General features: G+C 34.0%; 1 non-coding gene across 1 annotated transcript; it reads left to right on the top strand.

The window, feature by feature from the left end:
• The first annotated feature begins 10,850 nt into the window (after positions 1–10,850).
• Positions 10,851–10,954, top strand: LOC118151867 (U6 spliceosomal RNA). The gene has a single exon (XR_004740272.1). It is a non-coding gene; the product is annotated as a U6 spliceosomal RNA (small nuclear RNA).
• The last annotated feature ends 562 nt before the right edge of the window (positions 10,955–11,516 follow it).

The raw sequence follows: 11,516 nt of genomic DNA, 5'->3' as shown, positions 1-11,516 counted from the left end.
GTGTACTCCTTATCAATTGCATAAACTCTTTTTGATACAGATAACCAGTATCTTGAAATTGCTGTTTCTAATTTTCATGCATTTCTGAATGTTTTGTAACATACATTATTAAATATTTAATCAAATAATATATAGTACTGCATTCTTCACATTTTTTTTAACTTTAAAGATAAAATACTGATACACTATGTCAGGGATTCTCAACCCCCAGGCCACAGACTGGTACTGATTTATGGACTGTTAAGAACCAGGCTGCACAGCAGGAGGTGGGTGGTGGGCAAGTGAGCTTACAGCCTGAGCACCACCTCCTATAAGGTCAGCTGTGGCATCAGATTCTCATTGGAGCTGGAACCCTTGTGAACTGCATGTGGAAGGATCTAGGTTGCTCGCTTCTTATGAGAATCTAATGCCTGATCATCTGAACTGGAACTGTTTCTCCCCAAAACTATCACCCCAACATCTGTGGAAAAATTGTCTTTCATGAAACTGGTCTCTGGTGCCAAAAAAGATCGGGACTGCTGTTTTATGTGCTCTTCTGGAATTTGTTTCTATTTCTCAATACTAGCTTTAATATATTCACCAATGTAATCTAGTTTACTCTATGAGTAGTATTTTCTTCTATGGATATACCCATCATTTATTTGCCCATTTTGTTTTTGATTGACATAGAGTTTGTTTCCAATATATTACTTTAGTAAACTATGTTGTTACTCATGTATTAAACATTCTTTTTTTTTATTTTTGTGAATGTGTGAGAATTCCTTTGCATTATAGACTAGAGGTGGAGTTGCTGGATTGTAGACTATAAACATCCAAACTCTACTATATATTGCAAAATATTTTTCATAAGTGCAATTGTTATTTTCAAAATAATATATCAATGTCTTAGAAATGTATTTTATCATATAAAATTAAAACTAGTTTTTATTTTAAAACTTTGAATTTTGTTATACATTGTGTTTATAAATTACTTTTTTGCTGTTACTAACATTTGGATATTTAAATCTCAAGGAATAGTAATTATTCTCCTCCATTATAAATTTTAATTTTATTCATTTTTTTTTTTTTGAGATGGAGTCTCACACTGTTGCCCAGACTGGAGTGCAATGGTGCAATCTCAGCTCACTGAAACCTCAGCCTCCTGGGTTCAAAGGATTCTCCTGGGTCGGCCTCCCAAGTAGCTGGGATTACAGGTGCCCGCCACCATGTCCAGCTAATTTTTTTTTTTTTTTTTGTATTTTTAGTAGAGACAGGATTTCACCATGTTGCCCAGGCTGGTCTGAATCCTGACCTCGTGATCTGCCCGCCTCAGCCTCCCAAAGTGCTGATATTACAGGTGCGAACCACTGTGCCCAGCCATTTCATTGTATTTAACAGTTTTATTTATATAGTTTATCCCTCTTATGAATTGTATTTCTAAATAATTTCATCAATTTCTGTTACAATTGTGCATAGGATTTTCAAAATAATTTCCAGCTGTCTATGGGCTGTATATCTTGCTCTTTTTTCAGTAAGTTAATCAAATCCTCTAATCTTAGTAGTTTTTATGTGAGTCATGCTGGCTTTCATAATACCTATTTTATTATTTCCAATAATGTTAGTCTTGCTTAATATTTAAAATAATTTAGTTAGACCTATAGGCAGTATGATTTAAATTTTTCAACACAACAAGCATTAATAAATAATGAAGAAACACATTTCATTTACTGTAATAAATATTTACTTTAGAAAGCATAATTTGGTTGGGTGCAGTGGCTCATACCTGTAATCCCAGTACTTTGGGAGGCCTAAGCAGGTGGATCATTGAGGTCAGGAGTTCAAGACCAGCCTGCCAAGATGGTGAAACTCCATCTCTACTAAAAATACAAAAATTTGCCAGGTGTGGTGGGCGTGAACCTGTAGTGACAGCTACTCCAGTTGAGGCAGACTAATTGCTTGAACCTGGGAGGTGGAGGTTGCAGTGAGCTGAGATTGTGCCGTTGCATCCAGCCTTGGCGACAGAGCAAGACACCATCTTAAAAAAAAGAAAAAAGAAAGAAAGAAGAAAAGCATAATTTGTTCTCAATTCAATTATGGCAAATATTTATTTTTAATAATAAGATTTGTATTTTCTGAAATATGCTAATTAACATTTCAAAAAAGGAAACAATAAATATTGCCACTCAATTAAGGTGACCTGTGCTACTGTCCTAGATGCCCTTAAAGAGAGATTAATTTAAGGCAAAATGTGTTTATACATCCAAATAGATATGTTGAGGATTCACTTCTGAGTAAGCTGGACAGAAGCTTTTGGAACAAGACAGCATTGAAGCTTAGGTACAAAATTAAGTGTTTTGAATTCTGATTTTGAATTCAAATCTGAATGTGAATTCTGATTTTGAAATTTATGGCTATGTGAAATTGGAGAGTTAGTTATTCTCTCTGATACAAAGATTAGTTGTCTGTAAAATTAGGACTTTCAATTACATATAAACTAAACTAGTTTAATCATTGCTACTTCTGTATATAAGACAGAGCGTAAGTGTAGAGCATGCAGAGTGAGATGTATGAATTTTTTTTCCTGAATACAATGGCATTCAATAAGCGGAGAAGAGTGTATGATTATTAGAGCTAATTCTTGAAGGAATCATGAAAATCTGAGCTCTGTCTTGTTGATCTATCTAACGGTGAGGTGGTTAGTATAACAGTCTATTTCTTCAATTCATATGAACAAAAGTAATGAGATGTCCAAAAGTGAGCCATGAACATCAACAACACAACAGCACATTCTTTTCCTGTTTTAGGACATAACAAATGAACAAACAAATCATTTCAAAACAATGAACTTTTAAAAATTATTGTCAAAGTTTATGAACTTATAAGTTCATTTTTTTATCTTAATTTCTGGCTTTCTTACACATGGTTAAACGTAATTCTAACACACTTAGCTTTCCCATTTCTTGGCACAGTATAAAAGAGCAATTGGTCCACAGCAGAAAGAGTTTGTAGAATAAGGGACGATAAAGCACTCATGAAGCATGACGTGCTGACTATCTTACCCTGAAGAAATAGATAGAAAAATGTATTTTATGATATAGTCCTAATGTGTACATATATATGTGTGTGTGCATTTATGTATATGCAAAAGCAATTTGTGTGTGTATATGTAGACAGTATATGCATATATAAAAACAGCATATACATATATACACGTACATATGCAAGTATATAAACGCGTGCATGCATGAGAACCCCCACCCTCCCACACACACACACATATGTATCTGTTTAGGACCAGCTGGTGTAACAGCCATATGTAACTTCACGTGTTTCGAATATTACTCTATAAAACAGATTCAATCTATGACCCACTCTGCAATATAAACTACTCTTTGTTTTGCAAGTAAACAAAAATTTAGTATTTCCCAGGGAAATAAAAACAATATATTCTATTTTCCTGTTTTCATTCTTGTCAAGCACTACATTTCCTCTCACATTTCATAGTTAGGCAAACCAGAGTAATTAACATCACATATTTATTCTTACTTCATTAGTGACATTTACACCTGTGCTATTACAAAAATGTGCTAATGTTTTATTTATGATTTCTTTATAGCCTTCCTTATTGCCATTCACGTCATTCACATTTAACAAAGACAGAAACTAATAAAAGCCAGATATTGGGTATTATTTATTTTGTCCCTGGAATGGTAACAGCTTTAATGAAAAAAGAAATAAAAACTTAGGTGGCAGTAATTATCCCAGTCACATTTACCTCACTGTGCAGATGGAGTGTAATGCACTAAGTTTCTAGGCTGTGTCCTTCATGTATTCACATCACAGTGAAAAATACACAGAGCTGTCACTAAGCATAAGTCAAGCTGAACAAATGGTGTTTTAATTTGAACTAGAAAATACAGTCAACCGACTGTACTTGATCTTATACAGAAGGACATTACAAAGACCTATAAGAGGTTAAACATTTAAAATAGTGAAATTGAAATGTGCAGGGTGGGAGGTGAGATATTTGAAGTGAAGCAATATAGCAATACATCAATACATCAATTAATGGAAATACTTTGCTATAAATGCACATTATAGAAAATGAATGTTATAGAAGACATACAACTTGAATGCAGATCAATATGTGTAAAAAGAGGCTGTAATCAGTCCTAAAGAGATTAATGATTTGGATTAAGAGACAAAGCTGAAATAGTGGGATAGTTAAAACCTTGTAGTCAAAAATCAGGATGGCAGATTACTACAATCATTAATCTGCTAAAACTGATTGAGGGCAGTCACAAAAAAATGGCAAGTGCCTTTAACATATGGGCCTATCCTGTTTGTGACAAGTGTCCATAAATCAATGATGCATGAACAAAAGCTCTATGGAAGGCTAAATAAAACTGGAGTGTTTAAATTGGAGCAGTTTAAAAATGCTACTAGAATTTTAGGACATGTTTAATATATTATGCTCAAATATGTTCTTCACAAAAAATGTGTTATTTATAAGGGCAAAGTGAAGACACTTTATTTAAATTTTGTATTTTCTACCAAATTATTTCCTTAAACTTAGAGTATAAAAAAATACACATTGACTATGATATAATATGCACATTCAATAAATGTATTATTAATACAGATAAGGTAGTTTGGTGGATTCTATATATCGATCTATAGATATTGTCATATAATAATTACCTTAAGATAGAAATTATTATTTCCATATAAAAGGTTGACTTATTTAATACATGCAATGAAGTTATTTTCTTCAGACATTCCGTTTTCAACCTCAATGCTTTTTGAATTACCCCAGAAATTCTTATATTTCAGGGTTAACCCCAGGTACCTCACTGTTTGACTGTATTTCGTGAGAAGGTCTTTCATGGGGTGATTAGATTAAAATGAGGCCATTTAGGATGCCTGTCCAATCTGACTGGTGCCCTTTATAAGAAGAAATTTGGGCACACAAAGGATCATCAAGGATGCACACACATGGAGGGAAGAGCATGTGTGAACATTCAAAAAGAGCCATCTGGAAGCTCAGAAGAGAGGCATCAGAATAGACCTGCCTTGAACTTGGACTTCTAACTTTCAGGATACATTACTTATATATACTTAAGTATATATTGCTTATATATAATATATTATATACATATTTATAATTATATACATTATATATATAATTATTTGTATATTATATATTATACTTAATATATACTTAAGTATATATTGCTTAAGCCACTCTTACTATTGTATTTTGTCATGGGAGTCCGAGCAAACTAATAAACCTTCTGATCTAGGAAGTAAAAAAGATATTATTAAATAGTATAAGTAGGTAATTATACTCAGATAATTTCCATTATATAAATATATACACACACATCATGGAATATATATATATATATATAAAATATGTGAAATATATCTATGTGTGTGTCTGTATAGATGTGTATATATATATATATATATCTCACAGTTCAAGCCTTCAGAATTTAAATATGTTTTGTCATTTCCTACTTACTTGTCTCATTATATGGAGTGATACTGGCTCAGATGAGCTGGTTCTATGGCCCCTGGACCAACAACCTCAGGTTAGTGAATGGAGTTGGCATGTTGCTTTCTCCTGAAAGTACCCATACCCCACCCAGAGCCTCAACCTAGTGTTAAAGAATACAATAGATTAATGCCCTTGATCTATTGCATCCTTTAATTCAAAGACTGTTGAAACTGAGCTTTTCTGTTAATAGTATAAAAATATGAAATAACATTCTTGAGATCCTGTTAATTACCAATTTAACTGTAGTAATCAATTTGCTACTCTCTCTTTATATTAGGTAAGACTTTCAAGACTTTCAAGATATAAAACAAGTTGTAATTTATTTACTGGTTATACTATTTTTACAAAGAAAATTATAGGGATTGGGGTTAGGAGAGGATGGAAAGGGACCACCCCAAAGACCACAAAAGCTTTGTTTAAAAATAAAAATTTTCATTAGGAAAGTAGGATGAGAGAGATAAAAGAGAATATCCTTAATAATGAGGACAGAAAAGTTTCAAAACACAAAGTACACAAATGGCTTATGAACTCTAAAACCAGTTTAAAAGGTATTGAAAAACCAGAATACAATTTTTAACACAAGTTGTTCAGGACAAAGATAGTAGCTTTCAAACTAATTTTGAGAGTCCAAATTTTATCATCTTCCTTTGGGAACTTTAAATTCACAATGTATTTAACACCTTTAAAACTTGGAGAAGACACAGAAGCAGCTACCCATTAGTTACCTAATTAATCAAACTTGTACAAATATTTTAGCGGAATTTCAGTCAGCATATCTAACTCAGAGTTAATTTGGTCAGTGCATATTATTTTAAAAAATGATCAACAGCTAAAATTAAAGAAGAAAAAAATAGGAGTTATTTTTACAGTATTCCTGAAAAAGTCTAGGCCTATATACATGTCACACAGAGAAAGCACTGTATTATTTGGTATATTACTGAAGTTTCCTTGAATAAGGATAAAATATATGGGAGGTTTTGTTCACATTCTAAGTATTCTAAGTATGGAAAAATCATAAGCACTGGTTGCAAAGCATACCATTCAAATATATTTTTACAACTCTCTAATTTACTTATAGGAAGAAACAAATACGTTAAATAAAGTTAGACATATTAATTTAACAGGGTTTATCTGAACAAAGAACAATTTATGGATCAGACAGTCCTCATGACCAGAAGAGGTTAAGAAAGCTCCAATTTAGCAGCATAAGCAGTGACGTTTTATAGGCTGAATGTAGACACGAAGTAAAGAAATTACTTGATTGGTTATAGCCAGGCATTTGTTTATTTTAGGTATAATCCTGTGGAATGTCCTTAGAGGATAACTGGCAGTTTTGACAGGTTTAGCTTGCGTTTCATTTGAATCTTCACATTGGGCTTCAGCTTGCTTATGTAGGCATTCAAGGCATGGGAACTGTCTCAGACTAATGGCCTCTCAATTGAAATCATTTTTAATGCGAAGAAAACTAAAATATCTGAAATTTCTTATAAGGCAATTAAAACCAGATAACTAATTGATGGCAAAGAAAAGATTTTTGAGTATCATTTGACAACATTTTTTTAGGAGCAGAACATATCCAAGTCACATGGAATCAAAGTATGTTACTGGTGGCAAATCCAATGGGTCTGCAGCAACCTCAGCCCATTATTACTGAGGGCCTAAGGCAGAAGCAGAGACCGAGGCCAGTTTTAGAGCCAAAGTGAAAGTTTATTTAAAAGCTTTAGAGCAGGAACAAAAGGAAGCAAAGCACACTTGGAAGAGGGCCAAGCAGGTGAGTTAAAAGACAAGTGCACAACTTGCCCTTTGACTTGGGGTTTTCTATGTTGGCACTTCAGGGTCTTGCACCCCCTGTGCCCTGATTCTTCCCTTAGGATGGGATGCACCGATGCACAGTGGCCTATGGGCACTTGGGAAGGGAGCATGCGCAGTGTAATGTTTACTGGAATTGTAGGTATGCTTACTTGAGGCATTCTTCCCTCACCTATGAGATATCCCTAGGAGGTCATAGACAAGTTGAACTCCGTCATTTTGAATCTTAATGCACATGCTTGAGCCTGCTTACCCAAATTCTGAGATCTTATCAGGAAGCGCTAATCACAGTTTCAGGTGTTTTCCATCTATTGGGAGGCTGCCTTTCCCTAGTGCTTGCTGTGACAATTATTATTTTAGAGAGACAGTTTACTGCCTGATGGCCTGACGTGCCAGGTGCATGTGGAGATATCTCCTGCCCTGCTCATATTTCACCAGTTACCTACAATAACAATTTCATTTAGTGAAATAACAAAAATTAAAGCGATGCTCTTTATATAAATATTTTACTTTTTTAGATTAAGATTTGATAAAGTAAACTTTGTCAATTAAAATGTTATCTTAATACAATTAAGACTGACTATATTCTTATAAAACAAGCAATATCATCATACTATTTCTAATGAGAAAAACTGAAAAAAACATTGTTTTAGAATTTAATAATTCTGTAAATCAAAGCAAAGTACAGTACATACTAGCAACTAAATGATAGGTTGTATTATGGTACTTTAAAACATAAGATGTTGTGAACAAAAAATAGAATAAAAGTTAAATCTGAGGATCTATTTCTGCTTCTGGCATCAGTTAAACAAGTGGCATGGATATGCCATTTAGACAAATAGCCCAAATGTTATCATCACTAACAGTAGCAGATAGCTAAGGGCTATTGCAACTCATGTCTGTACATGGGAAAAAAAAAATTTCTTTATATTTCATAGTTTTACACTGGGCTTTCTGTAAAAATACACACACACAAATTAACATGCAAAAACAAACAGACATTTATTAACATTTATAGTTTTGTGTGTATATATATGTATACACACATATATATGAGATACCAGAACATAAGTAATTTTTCAAAGTATAACTCAAAAAATACTTTTAAACTTCAGACTTACATATCATCATTATCTCAAAGAAAAAAAAAGTGTGCAGGGAAAGGCCTGGTTAAGATGAAATGATGAGGAAAATCACCTTAAGGAAGGCATGGTTTGTTATGCAGATTTAAGTCCATGCCTTCTTCATTAAGTCCCCTCTCAATTCCTGGTGCAGAGAGGAAGACACACAAACAGAAATTTTCTTTATAGATGTAAATTTCTCTTACTGAAGGACAAATGTTCAGAGCTACTTCTGGGTCTGTTTTTCAGAGTAACCAGCTCAAAATAATCAATATGTCTGAGAAGCATTTTTTAGGGTGATATATTCTGGACACCAACAGTCATATTTTGAGTGATGTATTTGGAACCCTACTATATATATATAGTCCATTCTCACTTATAAATAATGGCATATATTATTTATAGAATTATCTCCACTTTTATTTTATTTTATTTTTATTTTATAATTTTTGAGATGGAGTTTCACTCTTGTTGCCCAGGCTGGAGTGTAATGGTGTGATTTCGGCTCACTGCAACCTTCACCTCCCAGCTTCAAACATTTCTCCTGCCTCAGCCTCCCAAGTAGCTGGGATTAGAGGCATGGACCACCTCACCTGGCTAATTTTGCATTTTTTAGTAGAGACGGGGTTTCTCTATGTGGGTCAGGTTGGTCTTGAACTCCTGACCTCAGGTGATCTGCCCACCTCGGCCTAGCCCATGTGCTGGGATTACAGGCGTGAGCCACTGTACCCAGGTATCTCCACTTTTAATGTACAGAGTTCCAATTTAATTCTTTTAATATTTGAATATACTCAAAATGTAAAATTATTGAAATTTCTATGATAGAATATACAATTTTCATATTTTCGAGTTAAAGTATAAATATTACCAACTCGAGTCATAGTTACACTGGAAGAACATATCCTTACTAGAAATACTAAAACTTTATATGTGTTTGAACTACAGTGATACTTCATTTTCTAAGAGCTTTAAAATATTTGATCATTGGACAATTTTCCCTCAGATATATTCAACTGAGAATTTGTTCCTGGATATTTGTACTAAAATATACTACAATCAAAAGTTGAAACTTCATGAATAGGAATTGTTCTGATACATGTATTACAGGAAAGGGGTCCCGCTCCAGACCCCAAGAGAGGGCTCTTGAATCTCACGTAAGAAAGAATCCAGGGTGAGTCCAAATAAAGTGAAAGCAAGTTTATTAGGAAAGTAAAAACCAAAGAATGTCGGCTCCATAGGCAAAGAAGTCCCAAGGGCTGCTGGTTGCTTATTGTTATGGTTATTTCTTGATTACATACTAGACAATGTATGCATATTCATGTCTCTCCTTTTTAGACCATATAGGGTATCTGCTTGATGCTACCATGACATTTATAAACTATCATGGTGATGGTGGGAGTGTAGCAGTGAGGATGACCAGAGGTCACTCTTGTGGCCATCTTGGTTTTGATGGGTTTTACCTGGCTTCTTTAGTGCAGCCTGTTTTATCAGCAAGGTCTTTATGACCTGTATCTTGTGCCAACCTCCTGTCTCATCCTATGACTTAGAATGTCTAACTCTCTGGGAATGCAGCCCTTAGGTTCAGCCATATTTTACACCGCTCCTATTCAAGATGGAGTTGCTCTGGTTCAAATGCCTCTGACATGCAGTGAAAGGGAGTCAAAAGTATTATTTTTAGATTGATCATGCCATATACATTCAGCAAAATGTGAGTCCAACATACCATAAATGATAATAGAAACAAAAATAAATTTCAGTGGGATAATGGGTAAAATTATTTTTGTAAATTCAAAATATAAATCTAGACATAGAAGTTTTCCATTTAGGGAATGTGTTATATGAAAGAGAATTTTTGGACAGATTAAACTTAACAGAGTTTAACTGAGCAAAGAACAATTCATGAATTGTGCACAAAGACCACACCACTCTTACAGATGATGGAAGTGAGGAGAGAAACAGTTGGATTGGTTATAGCCTGGCACTTGTCTCATGCTAACCCTGAACAATTCATCACCTTTGGCTGAAACTTGGTGATTTGTACAAGAATAGGTTACAGTCTATTTAAACATTCACTTAAGGTCACAGTTCACTATGCTTGAAGGAACTTTTAAGCTGAACTTACAAGGAGGTAGCTTTAGGTTAAACTTAATTTAACAATCATATGAATCTATATATGGAAACATATATACAACTGGCTGAACATAAGTGACCTTGCACTTATAGGGTAACAAATTATGCCATTTGAAGAAGGTAATGGCTGGTAAGGTTGAAGTATTGACAATAATGGACTGCAGTGTATCTTGAAATAAACATCTATTCACTGGGAGAAGTGAAATAAATTTTTTTCTCAAAGATAAAACAACTAAAAAAACAAAATTTGAGTGCTCGCTTCAGCAGTACATACACTAAAATTGATGATACAGAGAAGATTAGTATGACCCCTGTGAAGAATAACATTCAAATTCATGAAGCGTTACATATTTTTGGCCAGTATCATCCTGATACCAAAACCTGGCAGAGACACAACAAAAAAAGGAAACTTCAAGCCAATCCGCCTGATGAACATAGATGTGAAATCTTCAATAAAATACTGACAAACCAAATCCAGCACTACATCAAAAAGCTTATTCACCATGATCAAGTTGGCTCCATTCCCAAGATGCAAGACTGGTTCAACATACACAAATCAATAAGCGTAATCCATCACATAAACAGAACCAATGACAAAAACCACATTATATTCTGAACAGATGCTGAAAAGGCCTCTGATAAAATTCAACATCCCTTCATAATAAAAACTCACAATAAACTAGGTATTGATGGAAGGTATCTCAAAATAATAAGAGCTATTTATGACAAACCCACAGCCAATATCATACTGAAGGGGCAAAAGCTGGAGAATTCCTTTTGAAAACTGGCACAAAACAAGGATGTTCCCTCTCACCACTCCTATTCAACATATTATTGGAAGTTCTGGCCAGTGCAATCAGTCAAGTGAAAGAAAGAAAGATATTTAAATAGGAAGAGAGAAAATCAGATTATCTTTG

Source organism: Callithrix jacchus, chromosome 2 (genome assembly GCF_049354715.1).
Source record: "Callithrix jacchus isolate 240 chromosome 2, calJac240_pri, whole genome shotgun sequence".
Classification (NCBI taxonomy): Eukaryota; Metazoa; Chordata; class Mammalia; order Primates; family Cebidae; genus Callithrix; species Callithrix jacchus.
This window is presented reverse-complemented; position numbering and strand designations above follow the sequence as displayed.